The sequence below is a fragment of the Aptenodytes patagonicus genome, chromosome 2 (assembly GCF_965638725.1).
Source record: "Aptenodytes patagonicus chromosome 2, bAptPat1.pri.cur, whole genome shotgun sequence".
NCBI lineage: Eukaryota > Metazoa > Chordata > Aves > Sphenisciformes > Spheniscidae > Aptenodytes > Aptenodytes patagonicus.
The window spans coordinates 53,514,570-53,530,974 of record NC_134950.1 but is presented as its reverse complement, the minus strand read 5'-3'; the positions used below and the strand labels follow the sequence as shown (position 1 = coordinate 53,530,974).

General features: G+C 40.3%; 1 protein-coding gene across 10 annotated transcripts in view; it reads left to right on the top strand.

Annotated features, from left to right (window-relative positions):
- GREB1L (GREB1 like retinoic acid receptor coactivator) overlaps nt 1-16,405 on the top strand; it is a 143,923-nt gene that overhangs the window by 43,663 nt on the left and 83,855 nt on the right. The window contains exon 1 of one of the 10 annotated variants that reach the window (XM_076329866.1): nt 8,720-8,776. The exons of the other annotated variants lie outside the window; for them this stretch is intronic. The gene's annotated coding sequence lies outside the window, so the exon portion shown is untranslated. Of the gene's footprint in view, nt 1-8,719; nt 8,777-16,405 lie in introns of those variants that run through there. 10 annotated transcript variants of the gene reach the window in all.

Genomic DNA, 16,405 nt, shown 5'->3' with positions numbered 1-16,405 from the left:
AGGAGGAAATTTCAACTGCATTATTAAAAAAAAGGTTTTATTTCAATTAATTAGGAATACCAAGCAGGCCCATGATTGGGAAAGAAGGAAAGGAGACCTGGGTGTATGGTCCTGCTCACAAGGGAGAGTGAAAATGGAAGCAACCAGAACTCAATTCAGGAAGCATAGTATGTGCAAAACTTTTTCCTTTAAAATTTCTGCTCTTTCAGTGTGCAGTAATGCTGACTCTGTCTCTACAATTTGTCTGGATTTTAAATCAGATCAGCATAATTAGCTAACTTTACTTATTAGCTTGAGCTGACTCTAGCGGTACAATGGTTGAATTGGTTGCCATTATATTTGTTTAACTGCTGTAAAGTAAGTATCTAACAATAGCTTCCTATACTTAAATAGCACTGTCAAGCACTGGTGCCCTATCAGTCAGTCAGACCTTTCCCTCCTGCTGTCTACTCTGATAGACAGTTCTGCTGATGTGGAGACTCTGGAAGAAGAGATCAGGAAGAAGGGATGATGGATAAAGACCATCTCCTGTCTTGAGAGGAAATCAGAAAAATCCTTTCTTTGACTATCAACAAGCTGCTTTGTCAAGGTGTCAGAAGATTAATTATCCTCATGCAAGAGGCGAGAGCAACTGTTTTCCCCCCTGGTTTTGGTGTAATGGGGTGGCATTCTTCTGAACTGTGGCAGAGAATTGCAAAGAAAGAGGCTTAAGAGATTTCAGTCCCGTAACATTACTGTCCCATAAGCGTTTGTAAAGCTCTTAGGCATACATCCATGATACTGTGAGGTTCTGCCGGTAATTGATTAATCAAAGTATTTGTTTCAAGTGCAGCATGGACTTGATCCCATGAAACATTTGGTGCCAACTGCTGTTAAAGCCTGTCAGCATTATGGGTAGTTAGGGTATATAAAGATCAAGCTTTCAATTAAAAGAGATGCAGAAAACCTTTCCATAGCATAATCATGAACATGAAAATATGTAACTATTCATTAGTTCTTGAAGTTTATAAATCAGTAAAAGGTAAAATCTCCAGTAAGTGTTTGTGGAGTATTTTTTATTGGAGCTGAGCAACTCTGCGTAATATTTTGTTTTATCCATTGTCCTTTTGTACGTTTTTGAATAAAGTAAGTATGAAGTATAATAAAAAAATAAATGTCTTACATTTTGAATTAATCTTTTGGGGAATAAATAAAATGTGCTAACTTGAATTCTGAACAGAATAGGTTTAGGTAAAAAAGAAAAAAGCGTGTTTTTTCTTTAAAAAAAAAAATCAGACACTTGAAGAAAAACATTACTTAAAATATGAGGCCATTTTGGCTATGTCACTTGATATATTAAGCGGGTCTCTTCAAAAGCTCTTTAAATCTTGCACAAACTATGTCAGTGAAAGGACTCCTGTTTGGCCTGATCTGTGACTTAATCCCATGCTCAGATGAAGGAGAGCATTTTTTGTAATCTGTTGATTTGATATAATTTTTTTTTTTTCCTGAAAGGGTGAAGTCTTGAGTTAATAAAAGTGAATTGGAGAGTTAAAGAGCCACATCACTTTTTAGTTTGGTTTCTTTGGAATAGTTTTTCTGGTTTTAATGTTTGCGATGCTAAACTATGAACAGTGGTGTTGGGGGTTTTGTTTGTTTGTTTGTTTGTTTTGGTGCTTCTCTGCAGCCTTCCTTCAGATTAATATCACTTTAAGATGTGTTGAACTCTAATACGCTATAGTTGAAATTGTAACAAAACCAAACGTTTTAAACATGGATGTGCCTGACCTTGAAATGCTGCTGATAAAAGCTAATGCTGTTAAATTGCATGCCAAATTAACCCTCATTTCCAAATGCTTTGTGTGTACATTTCCTGTAGGATAGGCTTTGATCCTACCAAGCAACACTTCTTTTACAATCAGTTATTTTTTAATGAAGGAAAATCAATGAACAAGTTTCAATGCCTGATTTCAGCGGTAGTGAAATGAAATGTTTTCTTTTGCATCCTTCTACCATTGTGCTTTGTCTACTATATCAAATGCCTGACATGATACAGTGTTTTGGCGTAGAGGTAGTACTGATTTTCAGCTTAAAACTTTATTTTCACATGTGTGAACCTTATCAAGGATTGCAAGTTCATGTGAGAAAGGCACAGGAAACTGGGTAATGGACTGGACAAGGAATAACTTTCCAAAGCAGTTGGGTTTTTTAAAGCCTTATTGAGGCTTAGCATCAGTAAAGATGGGGTTTAATCTAAATCAAGAAAAAATGTTGCTTGCCTCACAAATACTTTTTCTTGAAACATGCAGGTTCATATTATTTTAGCTGTTGTCCATTTTGGAGCACACTTGGTACTGTTTTGTGTTTGTTTTCAATTCAGAAGTTACATTGCAGGAGCATCTGCCTGTGCAATCTATGGGTTTTTCATTTGCATCTTTTGAAAAGTATGGACTTCGTATGGGATTTAATGGGATATAATCATGTGCCTTTCTGGACCAGCAGGCCTGTGTAACTCTGGTGGTGTAAACTCCCACTGAAATCAGACAACAGGCATGAGCAGAAACTGCTCACATACAGATATCGGCTTTTGCTTGTCCTTGTCTGCTGGGGACCTCGAGTGTTTTCATTTTAAAATCAAAGTGCATCTTTTTATCCTCTGACAAATGAACGACCGTCTGCATAAATTCATTTGAAGGGAACATTATCTTCCTGTGTGAACTTTGGTGGGAAGTTCTTGCAGGCCATAAAGTGAATCATCAGTCTCCCTGGGCTGGAGCTGAAATCTCAGCCTGTCTCCCTGGCATCTCCTCTAGGATGTTTAGCTCCCAGTCCTCCCTCCCGCGTCCCTTCTCTGTCACTGTGCCTGGGCCGCCTCTGGCACCTGGACCCGTCCCTGCACCCACCTGCCCGGGCCAGGGCTGTGTCTTGCGGGTCCTTCCTGCTTAACGTCTCTGACCTGGCAGTTTTGCTCTTTCATTCGGAGAGGGAAAAATCACTGTCCAGGCTTTCACCTCCCATCTTTGCTATGTGAAGACTGTGTTCACAGGCCTGGACAAACGTAGCCTTGTGCCTGGTCTGTGTGAAAATTGTTTTCTGAGCCTGTCACCTTGATTGTGTTACCTTTCTTTTTGCATTCCTCTGCCAGCGTTTTCTTGTCTTTATAGCATTGGACCTAAGCTCTTTATCTTCTCTTTCAAGGCCCTCAAATCCCTGAGGGTTTTTTCTCTCCATTATCTGCCCCTTGTGTCTCCTTGTTATTGAGATGTCAGCCCTGGGACCCATTCAGCCTGCGGTGCCTAATGGGGCAGACGTAGCCAACCTTGATCTAGGGCCAGGCCAGCGCTGGTGAGCCCCGCTGGGTCCCAGCTCACTTGTGCGATCTTGCTTGTGTGGTGCTTTCGCATCTGCTGAGGCATTTTGGCTCCAGGGGTGGGAGCGTGATTGCGCAGAGCCAGCCCAGCCAGCTGCTGAGTCAGGGTGGATGAGCCTTCTCCGAGCGAGAGGCGGCCGGTGCCTCTGCAGGCACCAGCTCTGCTCTGGGTGGTCTTTTTTTCACCCTGGCTCAGGCCTGGCCTTGCTGCTTTCAGGCAGAGCCACTTAAATGTCTCTGCTCTGTGGTTCCACTCTCCAGAATTGGATTTTTCTGTTATCTGGTGTATTCCAGTGCCCGCTCCTCTGGGTACAGGGGGTGACTGTATTCTCTTTTGTGCCATGTTGTCTCGTGTGGATGCTTTGGAAAGGAGCCAATCTGTAGGTCAGGGTAGCATCTTACCTAGTATATATACTGTCAGCTCCAAGGTAATAGAAAGCATTAAAAAAGTATGTTGTGCTTTACATGTATACTTTGGTACAGGCGTTTGACCATGTTAGAGACTCACGGCGTGGGGAGGTGTGAAGAGCTAGGGGTAAGCGAGTTCAGAGTGAGAAGACTGGATTTTCCAAAGGCTTTGTTTTGTTTGTTTGTGTGCTTGTGATTTTTTAAAGCAGCATCCTCTTTCCACTCCAAATACAAGAATTAATGCTACTTCAGCACAGTAAACCTTGATGCACAGGTGTTTCTTTATGCAAGCCCACATTGCTTTCAGCCTGCTTTGAAGAACCCTGGGTTTGCCTCCAGGAAAATCCAGAGGCAAGGTTTTCCAGCTTGTGCCTAATGGTGGGGATTTGCAGCAGCCTGAGTGGAAGCGAGGGGAGGCCTTCCCTCCGGAGCAGCAGCCGATGCGGCTCCTGGATGAGCTGATTGCTCATGGCAGTGCTGAAGTGCTGGTTGGAAGGGGCATCTGGAGGTCTGGTCCAGCTCCTGCTCTTAACAGGACTGTTGCCAGCACTTGTGTTTAAAATTCGTGTTAGAGGAGGAAGAAAAAGGTGATAGGGTATAACCAAAGATATTATTGTATTATAACTGAAGGAACCTTAGGAAATGCTAATAGCGAGAGGAAAAGATGGAAGGTTTGTTGTTGCCACTTTTTAGCAGCATTTCTCTGAGAATTTAAGAGAAAATGAATTCTGCTGAAGTGACCTTTTTTTCACCTCTTACTGGCTCTTGAAAAGCCTGTGCTCCCCGAGCCATCCACACAAACACTTACCCAAATAATGAAAAATCCAAGTGCACATGCTCCAAGGGATAGTTAAGCATCACTAAAAAAAATTCTCATCACTGCTATTATGTTAGAGGGCAGTAGTTCCTAAGGAAAATTGATTTTTTCCATTTTAATAACTTCAAAATGCTCTCTATCTATCCAGAAGGAAAATGTGATAACCCCTAAATAACTACCTAGAAGCTTTTTGAAGCCAGGAATATCTTTGTTGCTCTCCTTTTGCATACGTTTTCCTGTGACTAAGGATTTTGTTGAAACTTAAAAATAATATTTAGAAAGAGATAAAGTATCTGATCTTGCTAAGTTCTGTACTTTTCTGTAGAAATACAGGGTAATTGAAGATGCTGTTTTTTCATTTTAAAATTGGGCGTACAACAGATAAAATGTGAGCTTCAAAAGAGGCTGTTCTGGAAAGGAAGTGAACTTGAGAAAAATGGTCAACTTAACAGGAAATTTTTTTAGCCTTCCTTTTAGCACAAAGTGTTCTTGTTACACTTGCTGACCCAGTTGTTTCACTGTTATTTCAGAGCGTACTTATGTTCTCTTTGATTTTTTTTTTTCTTTCTATATTCTTGGAGGAGGAGTAATGTGCAACACTTGCCTGACACCTGACATTAGATCAAACAGTTACATCTCTGCCTTCCTAAATGAGACTATTGCTGTGTAATACTATTTCTTAACATTTTTTGAAAAAGGAGAACCAGTATTTTTCTGTTTTGGCAGGTTAACGGCTGTGAATGGCACCTTGCAATAAAATCAGCATTTCAGCGCTGTCCCTGTTGGGTCTTTTGTATTTACGGGGGAGGAATCCCTGATCACTGGGTTGTTTTCTGTGCAAACACTGGGAGAATGCTGGGACCAACAAGGTTGAGCTGACCTTACGTGCTGGCCTGTTCCCTGCTGCTGACTGTCATGTTTCAAAGGTTAAACTAACTGTGGATGAAATGTAATCAGTAGTGTGCTGGATCCTTTCCAGATCACACTGGAGGAGTGCAATAAGCAGCATTGTTAGCTTTGGGAGAGCAAGAGACAGAGGTCATTACCTGTGTGCGTCTGAGCATGAGGAACCAACTGCCTTTCCTGCTACCTCCCACGTATGTTTATTTAAATCTTATCTGGAATTGTTATCCTGCTGGCCCCTGCTTTAAAAAAAAAAAAAAAAGGCTGTTTATTTTTCATACACTGTAGTTTTCATCTTTTGGTTGATTTCTCAGAGTTTCCATGAGAACTCAAACCCTGTCATTAGATGGGATCTGGATTGATACTTGGGGAAACAGAAAAGGCTGGAAGAAAGAACTGCTGCATTTTTAGATGACAGCCAAAAATAGGCCAGGGTAGAGACATACTGCACCAGCAGAGGAAAGATGATCTTGGTAAAGTTCCCTTCCTTTGCTAGCGTGTAGCTAGGAAAAGAGCTGGTACAGTAGGAAGCTGGCAAGGGACAGAGAGCAAGCATGGGAGGAGGAGGTGGAACAGAAGCACCGAAGTGAAGATAGCATCTCTGAGAATTGATTTCCTGTTTCTTTCTATACTCAACCACTCATTTTCCCCAACTCCATCTCTCATTTGTGCAGTATTTTCAGCCCTCTGCATTCAGATCTGCAGCAGAAGTCTGTTCCCAGCATCAGATAAAAAGGCTTTCTGGAAGGCACCAGAAACGTGTAGCATATGGTGGGGAAGTACTGCTTATTGTCATGTTAGGTGACAGGCGGTGAAGCCGGTATATTTTCTGCCTATTTAGCTTTTACACAACCTGTCCTCTGAAACTGCCTGTACAATATCAATAGACTTAAGTGGGGAACAAAAAATTGTCTTCCTTTTGAATTCCATGGAAAAGTTCCTATTCCATCAAAGCGTGTTGTTTTCTTTATAGATCAGTGTGTGGGTATGGCCTTGAAAACCAATACATTTAGCAGCAATGGAGACTTTTCCCGGGAAAGAAGGGGGGTGGTGGTGGGGGACTTCCATTTCAGAGCAAGTCAGACTTGATAGACCTGTAGAGAGGATTAGATTATTTTAATATATGTCTTTGTATATACTCCTGATTGTTATGTTATAATTAAGAGCTGGGAATATGAATGCCTTTTCTTTTCCAGATCTCTCTGTATGGGTTTTTCACTTTATGCATTTTGTGGTAGTTTCTAAAGAAGCCCTGACAAGAACAGAGGTCTGTATTGGTTTATAGGAAGGTCAGCTCTGTCCTGAGGAGCTCAGTGTAAGTTGGTTATGATGTCGGGAGAAGAAAATGCTGTTATCCTCAGCCCACCTTTACCATACTCTCTCAGGATTGTAATCACAAGCAGAGAGACGTCCTTATCAGTGTTTCCATCTGTTGCCCCCTCCTGTACTTCAGGAGTAGAATGATCTTTTCCCTATTCCTGAGTCTTCCTGAGATCTCCTCTCTACTTCAGTGTGTGTGAGAGAGGGAACAAGAGAGAACTCTTCCTATTTACTTTTCTTATTAAATTCTCATTTTTGAAAGGCCTTTTCTTTCCTTGACCAGTTTTTTTTCTTTCTCTCCATGCCAGAGCACTGGAGATGTGGAAGAACTGAGTAAAAACACGAGCAACTGTGTTATCCTTGTGAAACCTGAGTAGTATTCTTTCCTGGTCCTGTGTCTTTCACCTGGCACTTTGTCTGTGCTAGATTTCTTTTTAATTGTTCAAAGAGCAGCTTGGTTTCTCCACCAACCTTAAGGTAAAATGCTTCAATATCCACTTTCGTAAATGCTCCTGGACTTTTAGCATGCCAAGCAGTGTCTGGATTAGGCATAATTTCTGTATGAATGGTTTCTACTTTACTGGGAAAACTATTCTAATGTCTGGTATTTGTGCCCCAAAATTTTGCTCAAGTGTATCGCTTCAGGGAGCTCTGCGGGCATTGTGGAAGTCTTTATTTGGAGGACTTTTCAACAAAAGCAGTTTTAATGTGAGAGAGGATGTTGACCCAAACTGCAGTCACAGAGGATGTAGATCAGCATGAGCACTGAAGATGCCCTGATCTGTTTGTGGTTTTCCTATCAGGTCTATAAGGAGCCCATCAATTTTCCAGTGTATGTAGGGGTCTTCATTCCAGAGACCTTCTGCCAGCTCTGCTGAGTGACCTTAGGAACAAGAAACCAGTTTCCTCCACCTCCCAAGTGTTCAGTCAACTGCCCAGAACTGGGTCCACAGCAATCCCAGCTGAGGGAAGACTTGTGAGTCAGGTGCTTGCCCCTACGTAAAAATAACTAGAATTCCTCAAAGAGATAAAGGCTTTTAATGTTAGCATTTTTAGGAAGGTCTGGCCACACTGTGTCTTTCTGCACAAGCAACAGCAGTTAAGCAGCAAGTCCTGACAGAGTTTCTGTTGTGCTGGAATATCTTAGTGATGAGGGAACCCAGGGCAACACAACTTGAAATAGCCTTGCTTGGAAAAGCCCTTTGTAACTGAATTATGGGGTCTGCTTGGATTAAATATTTGAAAATTTTTTAATATTCTGAACTGATCAGCTTGCCCTTTTGTTTAGAGTGCTCTGACATTTTTATTAGAAAGATACTGTGAAAAATCACTAATGGTAGACTACTGTCCATGACTACCAAGCAAAGATCATGTTGTTTTCTCTCTGCAATATAAAGGCCAACTTCATTGAAGTGGATCATTTTATGTGATTACTAGCTGCATCCATCTTCGTATTCAGACTGGCTGATGGCTATAAATACAAACACTTAAGTATTTCTCTGAATGGTGATAGGCTGAATCTCCAAACTTCAATTTATTTTTCATTCTCCTCAGTATAAGGGTTCAAGATGAGCCTGATGTAAAACAGCATCTCATGCTTCCCCTCCATGTAGATTTACATACGTGTGCACATTATGGCCTCAAGTAATTTTTCTTTTTAAAGTCTGCTTCCTTCTTGACTATGTTCCTTACACCTTTCACTGCATTTTCCTTCTGTGAATTTATGAAGGCATGTTTGTGCCTGAGTGCTATTTTGGATAAGAAGATATCTTTAAAAGAACAATAATAGAAGAGGGGCTTCTACTGTGTCTGTCTTCTGTCCATCCACCTTCTTTGTCTCCCAGGTCACATATGCAGCAAAAATACTAGGAGCAGCGTGGATACCATGGTGATACTCCACAGCAGAACAGTTTGGAACCAGGGGAAGACCACACATGCACAGTATCTACTCTATACTATTGGACTGCTTTTACTCTTGGGTTTGTCCTGATGTCAGTATGTTGGTTGAGGATGTCCATGTTGTATAACTAGATGTCTGCATTATGTCTTTCCCCTTTCAGATGTGTTTAATGGCTTTGTATTTTGGCAAAGTCACCAGGTAGCAGAAGGTGTTTGCAGAACTTTTTATGGCAAGCCTTTCATTGAACCTTGATAGCAGGATTTCCACATCAATGCATACCATATATTTGTATCTGGACATAGCTGTAGGTTGTCCTTTTATGCTGTCCCTCTTAGAGGGAGCTGTTTTTCTGGGTATATTTTCTCTGCACTTGTCACTGAGAAGAATCTGTTAGCTGTGGATACATACGCTTGTGAAATCCCATCTCTACTGAAGCTAACAGGTTTAGTTGCTATATGTGTGCAAAAACGGGGTAAGAAATGTTGTTGTGTTGAAGGAAGGCCTGTTTCCTCATCACGTGTCAGGTTTCTGTATTTCGCGCTAGCGACGGGAGATGCACAGAGTACAGCTAGCAAGCTGAAATGTGCTCTGTGTGCCACAATGTTCCTCAGAAATTTCTTCTAGCTCATGGATATTTCACAGCAGGGCAGTTTACTGTCTTGTGAAGAAAGAAAAAGACCTGTTTTGGCTTTGAGTATATAGAATTCTCTATTGTATAAGACAAAATTGTGGCAAACTTTCCAATTTTAGCCCGGAAAGTTTTGACTTCTCTCTCTCTAGTGTCTACGTATTCTTATGGACTTCTGTGTCTCAATTTTGCAGTTTGGTCCTCGTGATTAAAGTACGCCTAGACTTGTTTCAGGATAAAAATGCTTTGTTAAGCTTCTGGTAAGGAATATAATACGTCTCTCTCCTTTCCTGTGTTGAGAGTGAGCGAGTGAGACACGCATGGGAGGAGATGGGGACTGGGGAGAGAAGGCAACCTTCTCGTGTAATTACATGAGAATATTTGTGGTATGTGTGTTCTCTGCAGGAGACTTCTAAATACAGATGAAACTAATGAATCTTCTGTTTGTCAAGCCTAGCAATACGTGTTAAGTCTTCTAACTGAACTCTGTACAACAGATTTAAAAATCATTATTAGGCCTTTAAAATGTCACAAAGATTCATAGGCAGAGAGGCCAGTTTGCCTCTTTAAATTATATTGTGTTCAGGGATACGTTATTTCAGGAGCTTGTCCAAGTTGCCGCACTGTCACAGCTTCGTTGCTTCAAATGTCACTTCAAGTAGGAGCAGTTTTTATAACTACACAGTAAACTCAACGTGGCTTCATGGAAATGATTTCTTCATGTGTCAAAATGACCCCTTTGTTTCTCATTTTACTCTTTTGTTGCCTGCAGCTAATCTGCTTTTTGGGTTATCAGATCCAAGCATCTTACAATGCTGACTCTTGCAGCGGCATTCAGCTGGAATGCTGCCTTTTGTTTACTGGTTTCACCAGGCCTCCAGTGCTTTCTTTGGTCATCTGGTGGCTCCACTAATGTGATTTGCACTCCCAGGCTCTGCAGGTAGTCATGGGCTTTTATAAGGGAATTAGAGGAAGGCCTGCCACCCTGGTTGCTAATGAATCCACAGGGTATTTCTTGTTTGTGTTTTGTTTTTCCAGCTTTTTTTTTTTTTTTTTTGGAAAGCAGACCACGATCTGTTTGCGGGTTTATGGAATTTTTCTCCACTCTGCTCAGACTTCAGTCCCTAAAGCCACTTTACCTGGCTGTGGTGACATTCATTTTGTTTTAGATAGAAGCACTAAATCCTATTGATCAGAATGTGCATTTGGGGTTTTCTCAGGATTTGTAAATAAATACAGAAAAATAGATGGCCACACAAATACTCAAAACTTCTTTATTACAATAAATAATATACAAAAATTTTTCCTGGTACTACTGGGTGTAGTAAGGAGAGACAAACCTCTGCCTTTGTGAAAATTCTTTCTATTAAAATAGCAAATGTTGGCATATGCAGGGAAGTTGAAGTGTTTTGCTAATGAGACTGCAGCTGGAATCGTAAAATTTTGCAAGCACACCAGAAGTGGATGCAAGTTTAGAAACACTCTCAGTGTAGTCTTATAATTCCAGCCAGTGAAGGACATAGTCAAGTAAATATTCTATTACAGTTTTTGCAAAAGCACACAGATCTGTAGTTATAATGGAGGGTTTTTTTAATATGAAAAGAGTATACTCAAAAGAGAATATATGCTCAAAACATCTTGTACTCTTTTTCTAAAGTAGAGGCAAGTTTCAGACTCTGAGGAGTTAAGCTGAGTAGAATGTCAGATGCTGAGTAAGATGCCATTCCTTCTTATATCCACAACCTCTTACTTAAGGATCCTTGTGGATTTGAGTGGGGACTAATAGAGTGATTAGGGTTTTTTTCAGATTAGCCCTGCAGTTTTGTTAGGGCCAGTATTTGGCTTGCACAAAAACAAGCACAATGTCAATGTTTTTAAATCTTCCCACTAGTCTAATTAAGACTCAACCTACAGTGGCAGGATCTGTATATTTTTATCTTTTCATAAAATATTTTTCATTCATTTCTTTTGTTTTAGAATGGAAGATACCAAATCTGTGATAAAAGCAAAATCTGAAAAGGACTTTGGAAATAAATGGGCCCTTTCCATGCAAAAATAGATAATATTGAATCTATTCTTATTGTTATTTACCTTGAGAGCAAGTCTGTCTGTTTATCCAAGTCTGAAGAATTTAGACTGATAAGAGTTGTGTCACTGGTACATGGTTTATAGGGTTGGGTCTTAAGAGTAGAAGAAAGCTTTAGAAAAACTGAAGTACATAGACATGTTTCAGTGCCCTCGCTTTGTGCTGTTCTGCGATGTTGATGCTGTAGGATTTATCTGTGATGTTTGGAGGAGATGTATGTTTCATTTATATACGTATGTGTTTATATTTTTAACACAACTGAATGTCGGAGCATTAATTTCTGTTCAAAGAATGTCAGTAAAGTTGTTGAGTTGGTGTTTCTACTTCAGGAAAAATCATGTAGAAATTCAGGTGCAGGTTTTTTAATAGTGGACATATAAAGCAAGAGTATATCGATTGAGTTTTACTAGGCTGACAGCAGCATTGAAGGTCCTTGTGACCCAGAAGTTTGTGACCCATGAAATCTCCATTTTCCTTCTATTGGTAATGTATCTTGAAGTATAGAGGACTGAAAAATGCATCCTGTGTGACCTAACACATTGATTATCTACAAATGGAAAATTATTTTGGGCTTATTGCTAAAAATGTGTTTGATACTAGTAAACATAAGGGATAGGCTTAAATTATATTCTTAAACAAATGTTCCCTCAGCACAAATTCACTAAGGCAACAGCTGATACTTACAGGTATGAGTAAGATCTGCTCTATTTTTCCTTAAAATGCTGATTTCAGATGCTTGGCCGTTTTGCTGATTCAGCTTCATCAGCTTGGATGCCAGTGAGCAGAAATCAAAATTTTGCTTTCTAAATGCTACTTGCGTCTGATCAAAGGAGATAAATGACTGTGGGGAATTGGGCAGAGTTATTTCTAAAAATGGTAAATATCCAAGGTTCCTGAAAACGAGCCTGTAACACACACGCACACCAGCAGGCAGATTTTACAGCTCTGTCCAGAGCACAGAAGGAAGATAAATCATGGCCATCCCCCTCTCATTTTTGAAATGGTTCAACCCTGTGGTTTAGCTGTAGGACTTAAGGAGTTTTTGAAGTGCAAATAGACTGGTGAAGGGTAAACCTTTTCAGAGTTTCATTTAGATGGATTTTTTTTTTTTCTATGTGGATTTCTGGCACCAGCTGAGATCTGGAAGGCCACAGGATTTTTTTGTTTTTGATCAATCAAGCAAGCAGAACTTACCATGGGGGTGTACATTCTCTGCATACATATTGATCCTATTGTGTTTAAAAGTAGTTAATTTAATTGGGGCTTTTTGAAACCTTCCCCAGTAAGACTTGCATTAATGGAGCTGTCATTTCAAGGTCATGTTTCAGTGTCAATAACTTAATGGTAAGGACTGAAGTTACCTGTAAGTTTAATATCAATGTTTCAGTTATTCCATGTTAAAATTGCATTGAATAAGAACTAATTTTACATACGTGCATGTAAAAATGTTAAGTTTCAATTGAAAAACGTTGCTTTCATTAAATGAGAGATTTTCAAAGCAGTCTGGTGTTACTAAACACATTAACACCAACAGTTGTGTTACTATTCACCGCTGTTTGGATCAGTACCCTTGGCCTGCCCTGTTGCATAGGGAGTTTGACTCCAAGAACCTATTTTACACCTTGTCTCTTCTAGCAAAATGGTTGTAATGTCAGAGTTTTTATTCAGGACTCTTTCTAGTAGTTTTGACCTTTTACCTCACACTTGGTCATGTTTAAAAGCAGCAGCTTGCAGAAGATGGATTGCATATTAACTATAAACACTTCTCTCTACTGTGATAAATATTTGGAGATACAACATGTAAGGACTGTCTGTATGACAGGATGCCCATTTGAGTGCAGAGTATAGATTTTATAAGGCAGGATACAGCTTACTACTTTTGGTCTATATCTGATGCCAAGATCTTCAAGTATTTCAGTTGAAAGCATTATGTATTTTCAAGATTTCTCCTGTGAGGATGTTAACTGCAGACTTTGTTATTTGCTTCTTTGATTTGGTTGGGTTGGAAGGAGCTTCAGAAAGTTATCCCGGACATGGTGACACTCAAGGTACAATAGAGCCGGTGGTGAAAATTGGATTCAGATACCGTGGCAGAATATGCCTGTAAATCTCCCAAACTCTGTTTTCTCATTGCTTTTCTTCCTGATAGTTGCGGCATGCCTTGAGCCCTGCTGCTTGCCAAGGACTGGGGTTTCAGAGCTATGTGGACTGAGCAGGACTGAGCAGGCTGGGATGTGAGGTGGAAAGCAGAGTCTTGCATACAACTCTTTCAATCATGTGCCAATAATTATCTTCTGTAGAGTTTCCTATGTGTGTTTTCCCCAACTGAATGGGATTTTATCAAAGATTTCAGTGTCAGATCACTCGGTGGCTCAGAATGGGAGAGGAACTCTAAAGGTGGTGTGAGGTCCAGAGTTGGGATCCTCTTTAGGCAGGACCAAACTTGACTGGTTGTTAGTTTAATTTCCATATACTGGATGTCCAAAATGGTACTCATGGCATACTATGGGAAAATCACCTATGTTAAAAAATGGTGTATTTACCTTACTTCTGTATTTACAGTCTGGTGGTTTGATGTTGGCCTTGCTATGAGAGCACAATAGAAAGATTCCAGATAAGGATAGGGACCTAAAATCGTAACTCATCACAAATTAATAAATGTGGCTAAATACAATTAATAAATAAGGCTAAAGAAGTGCATACTGTGATTTTTCCCTGACTTTACACTGAACAGAAGACGTTTGGTTAATAGGCCCCCTATCTTGGTCTTTGTTTTACAACTCTAGCTTTTATGTCAATTAAACTCACATGCTGTCAATCTCATGTACTGTAATGATGGTTATTTCCTGTAGTGTTTGAAAACTGAACATGAGATGCTGTTTAAAGCTTTGCTGAGAGAGAAAGGAATTCTTTGCATCTCACTGCAGAGAAAGGATTCCCAGCATTTGTGGCGTCACTTTTGCGAGTATGTCACTGGGAGATGCTAATATGACCTTTCCTTTGTTAAGTAAGAGATTTCTAGCACCACCCAGGACTCCACTCTCTTCAACAAGTCCTGTTCCACCAACTGGATAGAGACTTTTGGGCATGTTTCAAGTCAGCAGTTTTTGCTTCAGTCTTATTAGGCAGAGAGTGCAGATCTTCATTTAGAAACAGACATCGTTCTGTAGATGGGTATGTGGGTGTTGGCTGGAAAATCTATCATTCTAATTTAAATTTTTTTCTAAATGGTGTGTGTTCAAATGTCAAAACACTGGGGGGCTGTTACTTGCAAATTACAGATTTATCAAGCAGCCGCTTACTTTGGTTACAGTATGCATTCGTCAAGGGCACAGGCTTGCACGATGGTTCTGAATTCCTGTAGAATTTAATTGAGTGACTGCTGGTCTGTAGGATGTGTAGATTTTAACAAGGTAATGTTTGTGTTTTGGCGAAGGACTTGTGTGACACGCTGCTGAAACTGTTCCAAAGTGCCTTTTTCCTCCATTCAAGTCTGTAGGGATCCTGAGACAGTTTTTGTGTGAAATTTCTCCACTCTCTCTGCGCCTCTTGATTTTATCACAGGTAAATTCTACAAAATTCTTCTGTGGGGTGTTAGGAAAAAAAAGAAAATAAAAAAGGCCATCAACACCACTAACTACAGCTACAACAGAAAGAATACTCTTTTTGGCCTTTAATTGTGTCAGATTCCTTTCCTCTGCAATTGTTTTTCTCCCCCCCCACCCTTGAGAGAGGTTTATGGTACTGTGTCCGTCAGGATAACCCTGTCTTAGGGTTGAAGTTGTATTTCTCCCTGAGTTCCTAGAGGTGATGTTATCTTTTGTTCACTCAGCAGTATGGTCATTCCTAAGAGCATCTGTCACTTTAGGCATTGTAAGATGGATGAGTCTCAAGTGAACTGCTGGTTGAAGCAAATGGTGAAAATAAGAAAAGACAAGGGGGTTGGGGGTCTTCAGAGGGGACAGACAACAAGGAAGCACTGTTAGAAATCAAAAGTAAGCCAGGCAGTAGTGGAAGAAAGAGCCAAGATGGATCACGTGTTAGCAAGATCCCACAGGTCTTGGAAACGAAGATCGGTGGTTGATGAATCGTGAAGAGATCTTCTGTGTCTTGACAAATATGCCGCTGATTTGTTTCCTACTTCATTTGCAAATAAGGGAGGATTGGAAGGAGATGATCTGAACATCAGATGAAGAAATTGTATTTTTGTCACGTTGTGTTGTAAGGTTAGGACAAATTAATGCTGCCAATAATCAGAAAAAGGGTTAGTGATATTTTGTGTGTCTTAAATACTGTGTGAGAATCTGTCAGTCCTGAGTGGGCACGTAACAGTATAAAACCAAACCAGCATATTGGCAGTTTAGCTTTTGGAAAAAACAGTAAACTTAAAATTTGTAGCCGTTTGTATTTCAGAAGGTACTTAATGTTTTTAAAAGAGGGAAGATTCACTACGGTATCTCTGATTTAGCTGGACTAATTGAGTTAGACATTTTAACAGAAAGAAAATGATGTAAAACAACCACACCCCAAACCCCAAGAAAACTCCCCCCCAAGCCACTGACAAGCAAATCCATACCCCCCCCCCCGAAAACCCAGCAAAGGTCTGTGTTTGCAAAAGCAGCCGGCTAAGGACAAAAGGCACTTACAGCCTAGTGTGTGTCAAGGTTTGGGAAGGGTCCAGGAGGATCTTGGCTTGAAAAATTATTTTGTCACACTATTGGCATTGGTCCATAAGGGGAAGCACTGCTTGAAAGGCGAAGAAATTAAGATGATTAGAAGCTTTAAAGCTTCACAAATGGTAGAGTATCTCTCTTCTCAATGGATGTAAATAATAGATGAAAGACCGAGAGTGACAACAAAGGATCAGGGCGTTTAAGAGAATGTGTGCAGCCTGAATAGAGGTCTGTGGCCTAGGGCCAAAGGTCTTAGCTTTGAGTGTAATTAGAAGAAAATACAAAAATGTCATTACTAGCAGGTGAAATGTTCAGCACGTG